This window comes from Moschus berezovskii, chromosome 3 (assembly GCF_049115385.1).
Source record: "Moschus berezovskii isolate FMDL1 chromosome 3, NW_MosBer_1.0, whole genome shotgun sequence".
Taxonomy (NCBI): domain Eukaryota; kingdom Metazoa; phylum Chordata; class Mammalia; order Artiodactyla; family Moschidae; genus Moschus; species Moschus berezovskii.
The window spans coordinates 39176086-39191264 of record NC_142462.1 but is presented as its reverse complement, the minus strand read 5'-3'; positions in this window follow the sequence as shown (position 1 = coordinate 39191264).

The following is a 15179-nucleotide window of genomic DNA, read 5'->3' as shown; positions in this document are numbered from 1 at the left end:
TCAACTCCAGCTATTGTTGCTGTTCAGTCACTAAGTCGTTTCTGACTCTTTGCAACCTCATGGACTGTAGCACACCAGGCTCTCCCATCCTCCACTATCTCCCAGCTTGCTCAAATTCATGTCCATTAAGTCAGTGGTACTATCTAACCATCTCATCCTCTGCTGCCCCCTTCTCCTTTGTCTTCAGTCTTTCCCAGCATCAGGGTATTTTTCAGTGAGTTGCACCAGGTGGCCAAAGTATTGGAGCTTCAGCTTCAGCATCAGTTCTGTCAATGAATATTCAGGGTTGATTTCCTTTAGGATTGACTTGTTTAATCTCCTGGCTGTCTGAGGGACTCTCAAGAGTCTTCTCCAACACCACAATTCAAAAGTGTCAAATTTTCAGTGCTCAGCCTTCCTTATGATGCAACTCTCACACCTGTTCACGACTACTAGCAAAACCAGAGCTCTGACTATATGGATCTCTGTTGGCAAAGTGATGTCTCTGCTTTTAATATGCTGTCTAGGTTTGTCATAGCTTTCCTTCCAAGGAGCAAGCAGTGTCTAGAGATATTTTTGCTTGTCACACTGGAGGTGTGAAAGAAGACAAGGATTTAACTTCATAACTGTAGTCACCATCTGCAGTGATTTTGGAGCCCAAGAAAATAAAGTCGGTCCCTGCTTCCACTTATTTCCCCTTCTATTTGCCATGAAGTGATGGGACTGGATGCCATGATCCTAGTTTTTTTAATGTTGTTTCAAGCCAGCTTTTTCACTCTTCTCTTTCACCATCAAGGGGCTCTTTAGCTCCTCCTCACTTTCTGCCATTAGAGTGGTATCATCTGCATATCTGAGATTGTTGGTATTTCTACTGGCAACCTTGATTCCAGCTTGTGATTGATCCAGACTGGCATTTCACATGATGTACTCTGCATATAAGTTAAGTAAGCAGGGTGACAATATACAACCTTGACATACTCCTTTTCCTATTCGGAATCAGTCTGTTGTTCCACGTCTTGTTCTAACTGTTGCTTCTTGATCTACTTACAGGTTTCTCAGGAGACAGGTAAGGTGGTCTGGTATTCTCATCTCTTTAAGCATTTTCAACAGTTTGTTGTTACCTACACAGTCAAAGGCTTTATTGTAATAAATGAAGCAGAAGTAGATATTTTTTTCTGGAATTCCCTTGTTTTTTCTATGACCCAGCAAATGTTGGCATTTGGCATCTGGTTCCTCTGCTTTTTTAAAAATCCAGTTTATACATCTGGAAGGTTTTGGTTCATGTACTGCTGAAACCGAGCTTGAAGGATTTTCAGCATAATCTTGCTAGCATGTGAAATGAGTGCAATTGAACAATAGCTCAAACATTCTTTGGCATTGCCCTTTTTGGGATTGGAATGAAAACTGGCCTTTTCCAGTTCTGAGGCCACTACTGAGTTTCTTAAATCTGCTGGCATACTGAGTGCAGTACTTTAATAGCATCATCTTTTAGGACTTGAAAGAGCTCAGCTGGAATTCCATCACTTCTACTAAATTTGTTCGTAATGCTTCCTAAGACCCACTTGACTTCACACTCCAAAATGTCCAGCTCTAGGTGAGTGACCACACCATCATGGTTATCTGGGTCAAGACTCTTTTTGTGTAGTTCTTATGTGTGTTCTGGCCACCTCTTCTTAATCTCTTCTTCTTCTGTTAGGTCCTTACCATTTCTGGCCTTTATCGTACTCATTCTTACATGAAATGTTCCGTTGATGTCTCCAGTTTTCTTGAAGAGATCTCTAGTCTTTCCCATTCTGTTGTTTTCCTCTATTTCTTCGCATTGTTCATTTAAGAAGGCCATCTTATCTCTCCTTGCTAGTCTGTGGAACTCTGCATTTAATTGGGTATTTTTCCCTTCCTCTCTTGCCTTTTGTTTCTCTTCTTTCACATTTCCAGTGTGACAGCCAAAAATATCTCCAGATACTGCAAAATGTCCCCAGGGAGAAGGGGACATTTTGAAAACCATTGACCTAGAAAAAGAGTGTGCAGGAAATATTCAAAGAAGAGAGTTAAAACATAGCGATGTTTTGCAGATGATTAACCATGAGCACCAAAAGGCACAGTGGAAAAGATGGGGATAAATTTCAGCTGAAAGGTCTTCTGTGCACCAGTCAAATCATACCATCAGCAGCTGACATATCAAGGTTGGTCCTATCAAAGTGTTTAAAGATGAAATGAATTTTCTCTGTTTTCTGCAGAGGTATCTCTCTGCTCCTGAAGTTGCTCTCTTTGATGTCACCATTGCCTAATGAAGGTTGGTGACAGGGTCAATAAATTAACAGGTCTTGCAATTCCTGCAGCTATAAAGACATAAGCTCCACATCAATGCAGGTGTGCCATTGACAAAATTCCATTGTGCATTGAGGTTGAAATATCAAAGCAAGAATGTCATCAAAGAAAGTTCTGAAAAATGGAAAAGATGCTACAAATTGAAATTAAGTTTAATCTGACTATTCTGTAAAAATAATGTTGGTGGTTTAAAATATTTTTTTGAGTAATCAGTTTCACATGGTTCAAAATTAAGAAGGTACTGAGGGCTTCCCTAGTGGCTCAATGGTAAAAACTCTGCCTGCCAACACAGGAAACACAGGTTTGATCCCTAGTCCAGGAAGATCCCACATGCCCTGGAGCAACTAAGCCCATGTACCACAACTATTGAGCCTGTGCTCTGGAGCCTGGAAATCGTACCTACGGAGGTCTGCATGCACCCTAGAGCCCGTGCTCCATAAGAGGAGTCACCACAATGAGAAGCCTGCAATCAAGAGGAGCCCCCACTCTCCACAACTAGATAAAAAGCCTGTACAGCACAAAGCATGAAGACCCAGCACAGCCAAAAATAAATTTTAAAAAAAGAAGGTACTGAAAGGTTTATAGTAAAAAGACTCCCTTCACCTAAGCCTTTCAGTTCCCCAACCCCAGGGAAAGAATGTTATCAGGGTCTCTTACACCCTTTTAGAGATACTCTGTGTACATACAAGCTAAGCTTGTATGGATGCTGAATAGTTTTTTTTAATATGTTATATTCTTAGACATAACCACACCACTACCATTTTTGAACAGTTATAAATGATATTGTTATACACAGCACAGTTTAAAACTCATATTTATATATCTGTATGCGACGAGTTGACTCACTGGAAAAGACTCTGGGAGGGATTGGGGGCAGGAGAAGGGGACGACAGAGAATGAGATGGCTGGATGGCATCAGCGACTTGATGGACATGAGTCTGAGTGAACTCCGGGAGTTGGTGATGGACAGGCAGGCCTGGTGTGCTGTGATTCATGGGGTCGCAAAGAGTCCGACACGACTGACGGACTGAACTGAACTGATTAATAGTTTATATAGGGATTTTCCTCAAGGTCCTGTGGTTAAAGACTAGGTACTTTCAATGCAGAGGGGTGCAGCTTTGATCCCTGGTTGGGGAACTAAGATCCCACATGCTGCAATGCAGCCAAAGGATTAAAAAATAAATAAATAAATAAAATTTAAAAAAAGAAAAATAGTTTATATAAATGATTATACATCATTTAATAGGTCACTGCTGCTGCTGCTGCTGCTAAGTCGCTTCAGTCATGTCCAACTCTGTGTGACCCCATAGACAGCAGCCCGCCAGCCTCCCCCGTCCCTGGGATTCTCCAGGCAAGAACACTGGAGTGGGTTGCCATTTCCTTCCCAATGTGTGAAAGTGAAGTCGCTCAGTTGTGTCCGACTCTTAGCGACCCCACAGACTGCAGCCCACCAGGTTCCTCTGTCCATAGGATTTTCTAGGCGAGAGTACTGGAGTGTGTTGCCATTGCCTTCTCCGAACATACACACACTACTGTATATAAAACAGATAATAAGGACCTACCATATAACACAGGGAACTATATTTAATATTTTGTAGTAGCCTATAATGGAAAAGAATCTGAAAAAAATACACATATATATATGTTCATGTGCTGTGCTTAGTCACTCAGTTGTGTCTGACTTTTTGTGACCCCACGGACTACAGCCTGCCAGATCCCTCTGTCCATGAGGATTCTCCAGGCAAGAATACTGGAGCCATGCCCTCCTTCAGGGGATCTTCTCAACCCAGGGATGGAACCCAGGTCTCCCGCATTGCAGGTGGATTCTTTACCAACTGAGTCACCAGAGAAGCCAAAGAATACTGGAGTGGGTAGCCTATCCCTTCTTCAGGGGATCTTCCCGACCCAGGAATCAAACCAGGGTCTCCTGCATTGCAGATGGATTCTTTACCAGCTGAGCTATCAGAGAAGCCCATATATGTACTTGTATAAATAAAACTGAGTCACTTCGCTGTACACCTGAAATTAACACAACTTTGTAAATCAACTATACTTCAATTTTTAAAAATTTACCTCTGTTTTTTAAATCTCATTTATCTACCTTTTTCTGATTGATATTGACCTTTCTTTTACTTGTCAATATTTAAATCTAGTTCCTCAGAACTGGCTAAACTGTTATAGGTTAATCTGGCAGTGACCTGCTATGAGCTCCCTAGGTGATAAAATGCATCTCAGTGGAAAAGCATTGCAAGTAGAAATCCCTTTCATTTCTATCATTGAAAAACCTCATGTGCCACTTTTGGAAGTGACTTATATCAACACTTTACTCTGAAATTGACAATTAAAGGTAAAAAACTAAGCGTTTATCCTTTTTGATAGGAAATATATTTCACAGTAGTCAAATAATTTCCAGTTTATGAAGAAAGCTCTTTCTAACGATTATTATAAAAAAATTTGTTTAAATCCAAAACATGAATTAAAACTCAAAAGGGAAAAAAAGCTATCATTTTAACAGAACATTGCCAGCTGGTGAGCATTGAGATAAGATGGAGGGGAAAAGTCACAATTTTTAATAAAATGATTGATATAAGCAAGGATTTCCAATGGATACTGAGCCTATTACATGAAGTGCTGATGGGAAATTATGTATTTGGATGGTGTGGAGATATCAATCCCTGACTGCTTGCTGGCCAAAATGGTGGAATGTGGTTCTGCAGAGGAAGGATTTGTGTATCAAAACCTTGACTCAGTGATTTGTCTTGGTGTCAATGCTGATGGGGTGACTTGACACCATGTTGCTTCTGATATACAACATACTGCTTCACCCATGAAATAATCTTGCCAAAAATATTTAAGTTGAATCTAATCAAGACATTAAAAATTAGGAAATAGAGAATACAGGAGCAAATTAAATGACATTATTATTTTTTCAGTATTTATTTTTAGTTATTTATTTGGCTGCACTGGATCTTAGGGGCAGCACATAGGATCTAGTTCCCTAACCAGGGATCCAACCCGGGCCCCCTGCCTTGTAAGGGTTGAGTCTTAGCCACTGTACCACCAGGAAAGTCCCATTAAATGACATTGCTGTTTGTTTTTTATTTGATGAGTCATGTCACACTCTTTTGCAATCTCATGGACTGTAGCCTGCCAGGCTCCTTTGTCCATGAGATTTTCCAGGCAAGAATACTGGATTGGGTTGCCATTTCCTCCTCCAATTAAATGACATTATGAGGAAACAGATATACCTAGAAAGATGGACTTACCACAGGTCTGCAGGCCAGGTCTCTCTAACAAGTGAATGTCACTTAAAAAAAAGAAACAGAGAAGGGTGGGGGGCAGGGCGCGGGGTAGAGAGGAAGGAAATAAGGAAGAGAGAAAGAAAAAGAGAGGGTAGGAAAAATTGGATCATTCTAAATAAAAGATATTAAAGAGAAAAAGAGAAAAAGCAATCTTGGTGCTTGATTAGACCCAAACTTTAAAAAAAATTTTTAAGAGTTTTAAGACAATAGAAATTCAAGAATAGACTATTAGGTAGTATCAGGCAATTTTTAAATTTTAGGTGTAATAATGACATAGTAGGAAATAATATTGCAGTTATATAAGAAAAGTCATTTTTTAAGATACACATGTTGAAACAGTTATGCAATATCAGAGTATTTCAATTTAATTTAAAACACTTCAGCATTATAATAGTCTCTCTTTTTCATGTGGATGTTTAAAGCAAATTAAAACTTCGTATGTTGAAAAAAAACTATCACTGCAAGATAATGAACTTTTTGGACAGTCCTGCTGTGCTATTAAAACAATATAAACTATTTTGTGTGTTTGCTTTTACTTTTATGAAAAGTTTTGTATGATCTAAACATTAGTTCTTGGTTAAAATACGCAAATTTTGAGTGATTGAACACTAACCTTGGGTCCGTTCATTTGAGCTCTGTATCTGCAATGCCAGAGGATTGCTGGGGGCACTGGAGTCTAGTGGTTAACACATTCAAGTTTAAATCCCAATTCTGCCTTGTGCCAGCTGGCTGGCTCACCTTGGACAAATTACTCTATTACTTTCAGCCTCATTTTTCTTATCTATAAACTGGATGTAATAATAGCCGCAGCACGGCAGGCCTCCCTGTTCATCACCAACTTCTGGAGTCCACCCAAACCCATGTCCATTGAGTCGGTGATGCCATCCAACCATCCCATCCTCTGTCGTCCCCTTCTCCTCCTGCCCTCAACCTTTCCCAGCATCAGGTTCTTTTCAAATGAGTCAGCTCTTCACATCAGGCGGCCAAAGGATTGGAGTTTCAGCTTCAACATCAGTCCTTCCAGTGTACACTGAGGACTGATCTCCTTTAGGATGGACTGGTTGGATCTCCTTGCAGTCCAAGGGACTCTCAAGAGTCTTCTCCTGCACCACAGTTCAAAAGTATCAATCCTTCGGTGCTCAGCTATCGTTATAGTCCAACTCTCACATCCATACATGACCACTGGAAAAACCATAGCCTTGACTAGACGGACCTTTGTTGACGAAGTAATGTCTCTGCTTTTTAATATGCTGTCTAGGTTGGTGATAACTTTCCTTCCAAGGAGTAAGCATCTTTTAATTTCATGGCTGCAATCATCATCTGCAGTGATTTTGGAGCCCCAAAAAATAAAGTCTGACACTGTTTCCACTGTTTCCCCATCTATTTGCCATAAAATTGGATTAGATTATTTCTAAACTTGTTTCCATCTCTCTCTATCATGTCTGCATTTAAAATGAGGAGACTGGAGATGCCATCTATTTCTAATATCTCTGATCAAAAAGGATTCTCTTCTAAACTCCCATGAATACAGATATGAACAGGGCAATTAGATTCAAATAACCAAAACCTCTTCACATGAGAAGGTGAGCTTGGGGAGGGAAAAGATACTAAACATATTTTCAACTCCTCCCAAAATCTACCTGACTGCTGATGCTTTATTAATGAGAAAATGTGCATAAAATGGTTAGTACATAGATAGTATAGCTGGTGTGGACGACATCATGATGATAGTAGAAATGCTATCATGGTAATGATAATAAGGAGAGAACTAGGAAGATTGCTCTTTTCCTTTGTCAGGAAGTCAGTAATAAAAAGATCATTTATCCCTGAGCCAGGAAGATCCCACATGACACAGAGCAACTAAGCTCGTATGCCATAGTAATTGACCCGGGGCTCTAGAGCCGGCGAGCAGCAATGAGAAGAACTACCGAGCACTGCCACTAGGGAGTAACCCCAGCTCACCACAACTAGACAAAAACCTGCACACAGCAACGAAAACCCAGCACAGCCAAAAATAAATAATTAAATAAAAAATTTTAAAAAGGTATCATTTCCCCATAAAAAAGATTGTGACTGTTAAGTAATCAGGCTAAGTTAAAAAATATATAAAAATGTATAAGAAGGGGACTTGCCCTATCAGTCATTAAAACTTAAAAGTGTTTATAATTAGAACAGTGTGGTACTGATGCATGAATAGACAAAAAGACTGAGCAAACAGAATAGAAAATGCAGAAATAAAATTAAATGCATAAGGAAATTTAGCATATAATAAAGTTGGCATCTTACATCATTGCAGCAAAGATGAAACTTTTAATAAACATTGCTGGGACAACTGGGTAGCTATTTGGAAAAAGCTATATATCACACCATATATGAGAATAAACTCCAAATGGATCAAGAACCTAAATGTAAAATATGAAACTACATAACTGTTGCAAGAAAACATGAGTAAATTTTCCTTTAACCTCAGTGTAAGGTTTTCTATTATTCAAAATAAAAAGCAATAATAAATGAAAAAATCTGACATGTAAACAACTGTACGTAAAACAACTGCATGCAAAAAATGCCATAACCAAAACCAAAAGGCAACTCACAAACTAGGAGAAAATTCTTACACATCACAGATAAAAAGGCAATATTCCTAATACATAAAAAACTCTTCAAAATTGAGGGATAAATCCAATAGGAAAATGGAAAAGAGATATAAACAGACATAAATATATATGTTTAAATATGTATGTTTAAACATAAAATATTAAAAATTTTAAACTAACTCATAAATAGAGTGTTCACTTAAAGAGACTCTTTATGGACAAATCGAGGACAATTTGAGCAACAAAATGATAGCAATGGATTAGAACACATAGAATGAAATAAATAACCTTGAGCCCATACTGATAAAAATGAATATCTGAGAAGAAAGAAATAATGGGAGAAGAATAATGGGAGAAGAGAGAAAGGCTTTCCTTTGAATAGAATTCCAATTAATAAATGTAGAAGGAATGATGGAAATATAAAACCACTATTTGACAAATGGTAGGGTAATTCTTCGGAGAAGGCAATGGCAAGCCACTCCAGTACTATTGCCTAGAAAATCCCATGGATGGAGGAGCCTGGTAGGCTGCAGTCCGTGGGGTCGCTAAGGGTCAGACTCGACTGAGCGACTTCACTTTCACTTTTCACACATTGGAGAAGGAAATGGCAACCCACTCCAGTGTTCTTGCCTGGAGAACCCCAGGGACGGGGGAGCCTGGTGGGCTTTCGTCTGTGGGGTCACACAGAGTCGGACACGACTGAAGTGACTTAGCAGCAGCAGCAGCAGGGTAATTCTTGTTGCTAGCAAGAAAGTATTGAGAAGGAAGATATTTACAGAGTCTCAAAAAAATCTCCCCACAAGATACTTTTTCATTACTAAGAGAAAGAAAGTAATTTTACAGTGGGGAAATCCAGCAACTACTACTTGATAAACAGTAATTGAGGTTAACATCACCAGTAACAAGACATACTGACATCATGAACCTTTAGATATGACACACTGAGATGAATGCAACATCATTTCTGTGATACTCTTGCCAAAATGCATAACACTGATTTAACCAGAAAAAAATGTCAGACAAACCCAATTTGAGGTATGTTTATAGAACAGCTGACCAGTATTCTTCAAAACTTTCAATGACTTCAGGTGAAAGGCAAGGACTGAGAAGCTATCCAGATTAAAGGGAGATGACAATTAAATGCAACATATAATCCTAGATTAGATCCTTGCCCAGAAAAGGGTGACCAGTAGGACAATTAATGAAATTTGAATAAAGTCTTCAAATTAGTTAACAGTATGTAAACTTCCTGGTTTTGATGATTATACCCACAAAGGTACGTATAGTAAAGCTATAGTTTTTCCAGTAGTCATGTAGATGTGAGAATTGAACCATAAAGAAGCCTGAGCACCAAAGAATTGATGCTTTCGAATTGTGGTGCTAGGGAAGACTCTTGAGAGTCCTTTGGACTGCAAGGAGATTCAAAGTAGTCAATCCTAAAGGAAATCAATCCTGAATACTTATTGGAAGGACTGTTGCTGTGGCTGAAGCTCCAATACTTTGGCCACCTGATGTAAAGAGCCAACTCACTGGAAAAGACCCTGATGCTGGGAAAGATTGAAAGCAAAAGGAGAAGGGGGTGGCAGAGGATGAGATGGTTAGATAGTATCACCAACTCAATGAATTTGAGCACATTCCAGGAGATAGTGGAGGAGAAAGGAGTCTGGTGTGCTACAGCCCATGAGGTCTCAAAGAGTCAGACTAGACTTAGCAAACGGACAACAACAATATGCAACACAAAAACACTTGAGGAAGCTGAGTGAAGATAATTCCAATTCTTTGTACTATTTTTACAACTTTAAAAAACAATAAGCTTGAAATTATTTCAAAATGAAAAGAGAAAAATAGAACTTTGTTCAAATAATTTTTATCCTTCAAAATACTGTCTCTGAAATGTTATTTATTGTAAAGTTGTGAAAACAGTTTTTGACTTTTTGTTTTGAAAGTGCTTTCTGTATCAGTTTAATGTGACACAAGAAAAGCAGTTTCTTGCAATATTTTTTTAAAAAAACTATTATGGAAAATTTCAAACAAAATTGGAGGGAACAACCCTTTTGTTTCCATCATGACCTCTTATGTACCCATTACCCAATTTTAACAATAAGTATCCGCTATGGTTTTTCCAGTGGTCATGTATGGATGTGAGAGTTGGACTGTGAAGAAAGCTGATCGCTGAAGAATCTATCTTTTTTAAAAGTAGATGTTATAAACAAACAACTCAGTCAACTTGGTTAGAGAACTAGACCCCACATGCTGCAACAAGACCCAGTGAAGGGAGGTTCAAATGGTATCTGGCTGATTCCATCTATCTTTTTTAAAAGTAGATGTTATAAACAAACAACTCAGTCAAAAAATGGGTTAAGAGTCTGCCTTGCATGGTAGGGGACGAGAGTTTGATCCCTGATCAGGGAACTATGATCCCATATGCTGTGGAGCTACTAAGTCCCTGTGCCACAACTACCGAGCCCATGTGCCACAACTGAGACCCAACACAGCCAAGTAGATGGATAAATATTTTTTAAGTCTACAAATAATAAATGCTGGGGAGGATGTGGAGAAAAAGCAACCCTCCTACACTGTTGGTGGAAATGTAAATTGGTGGAGAGTTTGGGGGTTTCTTTAAAAATTAAAAATAGAACTACCATATGATCCAGCAATCTCACTCCTGGGCATATAGCCAGAGAAAATCATAATTTGAAAAGATTCATGCACCCCAATGTTCATTGCAGCACTACTTTTAATACCCAAGACATGAAAGCAACCTGTCCATTGACAGATGAATGGATAAAGATGTGGTATATATATATATATATATATATATATATACATCTTGGAGAAGAAAATGGGATGGCAAAGAGTTGGACACAACTTAGTGACTAAACAACAACATACATATATATATACATATACACACACACACACAGTGGACACAACTCTGTAAAGCAATTATCTTTCAATTAAAAAATAAATTAAAAATTAAAAACAAAGAGTGGAATAGTGCTATTTGCAATAATATGGATGGACTCAGAGGTTATCATACTAAATGAAGTAAGCCAGATGGAGAAAGATAAATATATAATATCACTTATATGTGGAATCTAAAAAATGAACTTATTTATAAAACAGAAATAGACTCATAGTCATACAGTTTGGTAATTCATAGCTCCAGAGGAAAAAGGTGGAGGATAAATTGGGAGTTTGGGATTAAAATACACACACTACTATGTATAAAATAGATAACCAGACATCCAGGAGGCGGTGGCTGCTTGGGCACCGGAGGGCCGAGAGGAGCTGATCCACATTCAAAGCAGGAGAGGCAGCCTTGAGGAGATACCCCTCGTCCAAGGTAAGGTACAGTGGCTGCACCTTGCTGGAGCAGCTGGGAAGAGATACTCCATGACCAAGTGGAATATAAGAATCCAGTGTTCTGGGGAGGAAGAAACAAGATGGCTGAGGGATAAGACGGCGAGACCACTTTCTCCCCCACAAATTCATCAAAAGAACATTTGAACGTGGAGTAAAGGCCACAAAACAACTTCTGAATACTGGCAGAGGACATCAGGCTCCCAGAAAAGCAGCCCATTGTCTTCTAAAGGAGAGAGAAGAAATCCAGCTCCACCCACCAGAACACCGACACATGCTTCCCTAACCAGGGAACCCGGACAAGTCACCCGTCCAACACACAGCGAAGAAACTACATAATAAAGAGAACTCCACAAACTGCAAGAAGAGGGAAAGGCCACCCCAAGCAAAGCAATATAAGCAAGATGAAGAGGCAGAGAAATACCCGGCAAGTAAAGGAACAAGATAATTGCCCACCAACACAAACAAAAGAAGAAGATATAGGGAATTTACCTGATAAAGAATTTCAAATTTTGATGGTGAAAATGATTCAAAATCTTGAAAGCAAAATGGAGTTCCAGATAAATAACCTGGAGAAAAGGATTGAGAAGATAGAAGAAAGATTTAATAAGGACTTAGAAGAAATAAAAAAGAGTCAGTATACAATGAATAATGCAATAGATGAGATCAGAAACACTCTGGAGGGAACAAACAATAGAATAACAGAGGCAGAAGACAGGATTAGCGAACTAGAAGATAGAATTGTAGAAATAAATGAAACAGAGAGGAAAAAAGAAAAACGAATTAAAAGAAATGAGGACAATATTAGAGACCTCTGGGACAATGTTAAACGCTCCAACATTCGAATCATAGGAGTCCCAGAAGAAGAAGACAAAAAGAAAGACCATGAGAGAATACTTGAAGAGATAATAGTTGAAAACTTCCCTAAAATAGGGAAAGAAATAATCACCCAAGTCCAAGAAACCCAGAGAGTCCCCAACAGGATAAACCCAAGGCAAAATACTCCAAGACACATATTAATCAAATTAACAAAGATCAAACACAAAGAACAAATCTTAAAAGCAGCAAGGGAAAAGCAGCAAATAACACATAAGGGGATTCCCATAAGGATAACAGCTGATCTTTCAACAGAAACTCTTCAGGCCAGAAGGGAGTGGCAAGACATACTTAAAGTGATGAAAGAAAATACCCTACAGCCCAGATTACTATACCCAGCAAGGATCTCATTCAAATATGAAGGAGAAATCAAAAGCTTTACAGACAAGCAAAAGCTGAGGGAATTCCGCATCACCAAACCAGCTCTCCAACAAATGCTAAAGGATCTTCTATAGACAGGAAACACAGAAAGAGTGTATAAACTTGAACCCAAAGCAATAAAGAAAATGGCTATGGGATCATGCTGCTACTGCTGCTGCTGCTGCTAAGTCACCTCAGTCGTGTCCGACTCTGTGTGACCCCATAGACGGAAGCCCACCAGGCTCCCCCATCCCTGGGATTCTCCAGGCAAGAACACTGGAGTGGGTTGCCATTTCCTTCTCCAATGTGTGAAAGTGAAAAGTGAAAGTGAACTCACTCAGTCGTGTCCGACCTTTAGCGACCCCACGGACTGCAGCCTACCAGGCTCCTCCATCCATGGGATTTTCTAGGCAATAGTACTGGAGTGGCTTGCCATACTTATCAATAATTACCTTAAACGTAAATGGGTTGAAATTTTCAAAAAGGCTAGGAAACAATTCTCATAGCCATCAATAGTTCAGTGTTGAGTTCATGAATAGTTTTTAAAGTTTGGGACAAACTGTAGTATTTGCTATTTGAAGTACTATTTGTAATTGGCATATTACGATGTAACATTGGTCTTCATTTCCAACTTAAAACGCCTAAAAATGCCTAACAGGTTTTTAGATTTGTGAATTTTAGTTGATATGTATTTTATGATGTTACTGAACCTGCAGAAATATTGAAATATTTCAGAGAACTTATTCACTGTACATTTATTTTATTTATAAAAGTTATGAACTGTAGAAAGTTTTACTTGTTGGGTCAAATGCTTGTTGCTTCAAATGCTTTTTGCATTTGAAGTGCTAGTTACAAGAAAATCAAATACCTTCAATGTATAAATGCTATTAAGTTTTTAAAGGACTCTCGAGTATAAGTAAGTTTGTTTAAAGAAATTTAGTCTATTCAACCTGAATCAGCTCTGTCAAACATTAATTAAAAGCTTCATTTAAAATAAATAAATAAATAAATAATGGTGGTGGGAGGGAGGGTTGGGAAGCTGGCTGGAGGTGGAGGTGGAGGTGGTGAAGTTTATTAATCTAATTAAAAATGAAGTTGCATTTCCATTTTCCAAAACCACCCATTCACCAGCGTACTGTGTCACTAGACATTATGTACGATTTTACTTTGCAACAGAAACCATTACATTTAAAAATTCATTACAGCAAGGTTAGTTAGACACATGATGGATGCAGCTTTAATCCTGCCATATATTATTACAGTTAAAATGTAAATGATGAAAAATACTTTGTGCTTATCAGCATTTATGTGGAAATGTGTTTTACAGTGATATATGGTGTTATATTTCTATTATTGTGATGAAAAAGAAAGCAATACAAAAAGACGAAGTGTTTATTAAAACATGAAAAAAAAAAAGAAATAAATGGTTTTGCAGCACTGAAGAGATTATAGAAAGTAAATAAGCTAGATCAGACCTGTTTTATGTAGTAATTTTATAGTTTATTTTAATTATTTCAGTTGTAAAATATTGTTATACTGTTCATTAGTTCTGATTGTTCATATTAAACTATTGTAATGCAAATAAATAAATAATTAGAAAAAAAAAATAGATAACCAGTAAGGACCTACTGTTTAGCACAGGGAACTATACTCAACAGCTTATAAAAACCTATAATGGAAGAAACTGTAAAAAATGAATTTTATAGATAGATAACTCAATCACTTTGCTGTACACCTGAAACTAACACAATGTTACAAATCAACTATATTTCAATAAATATTTTTTTTACAAAGCCAATGTTATAAGATTTCCCTGGTGGGCCAGTGGTGAAGAATCCACCTGCCAATGCAAGGAACATGCCATCGGATCAATCTCTGGTCCAGGAAGATTCCACACTACGCTGAGCAATTATGGCCCTACGCCACAACTACGGAAGCCCACCAGCCCTAGAGGCCGGTGCTTGAGTAGCCCCACTCTTGGCAACTAGAGAAAGCCCATGGAGCAATGAATATCCAGCGCAGCCAAAAATATAAATAAAATTTTAAAGCAGATAGTATATATGTTCAGCTCTATCAACAGCAGACACAGTCAAGTCTTGAAATCTAGACCAGGGGTAGCAATCTTAATAATGTTTTTCAACTACCTTTCCTAACATAGAACTGTGGTTGAAGGTTCACATCAACCTTTCATCACAGAGTATTATGAGGAAAAAAGTTTTATGAGGAAACTAATTTTAAAAATGCAAAATGCAAATAAGGCTCAAAGTCATCTCAGAAAGTATCACCACGATTTGAAACCAAGTAGACAGATTTGAGAGTTTTGACTATGAAGATATATAGAAACATCTGAGTTAAGAAAGATTAGTAGGGGAACTTC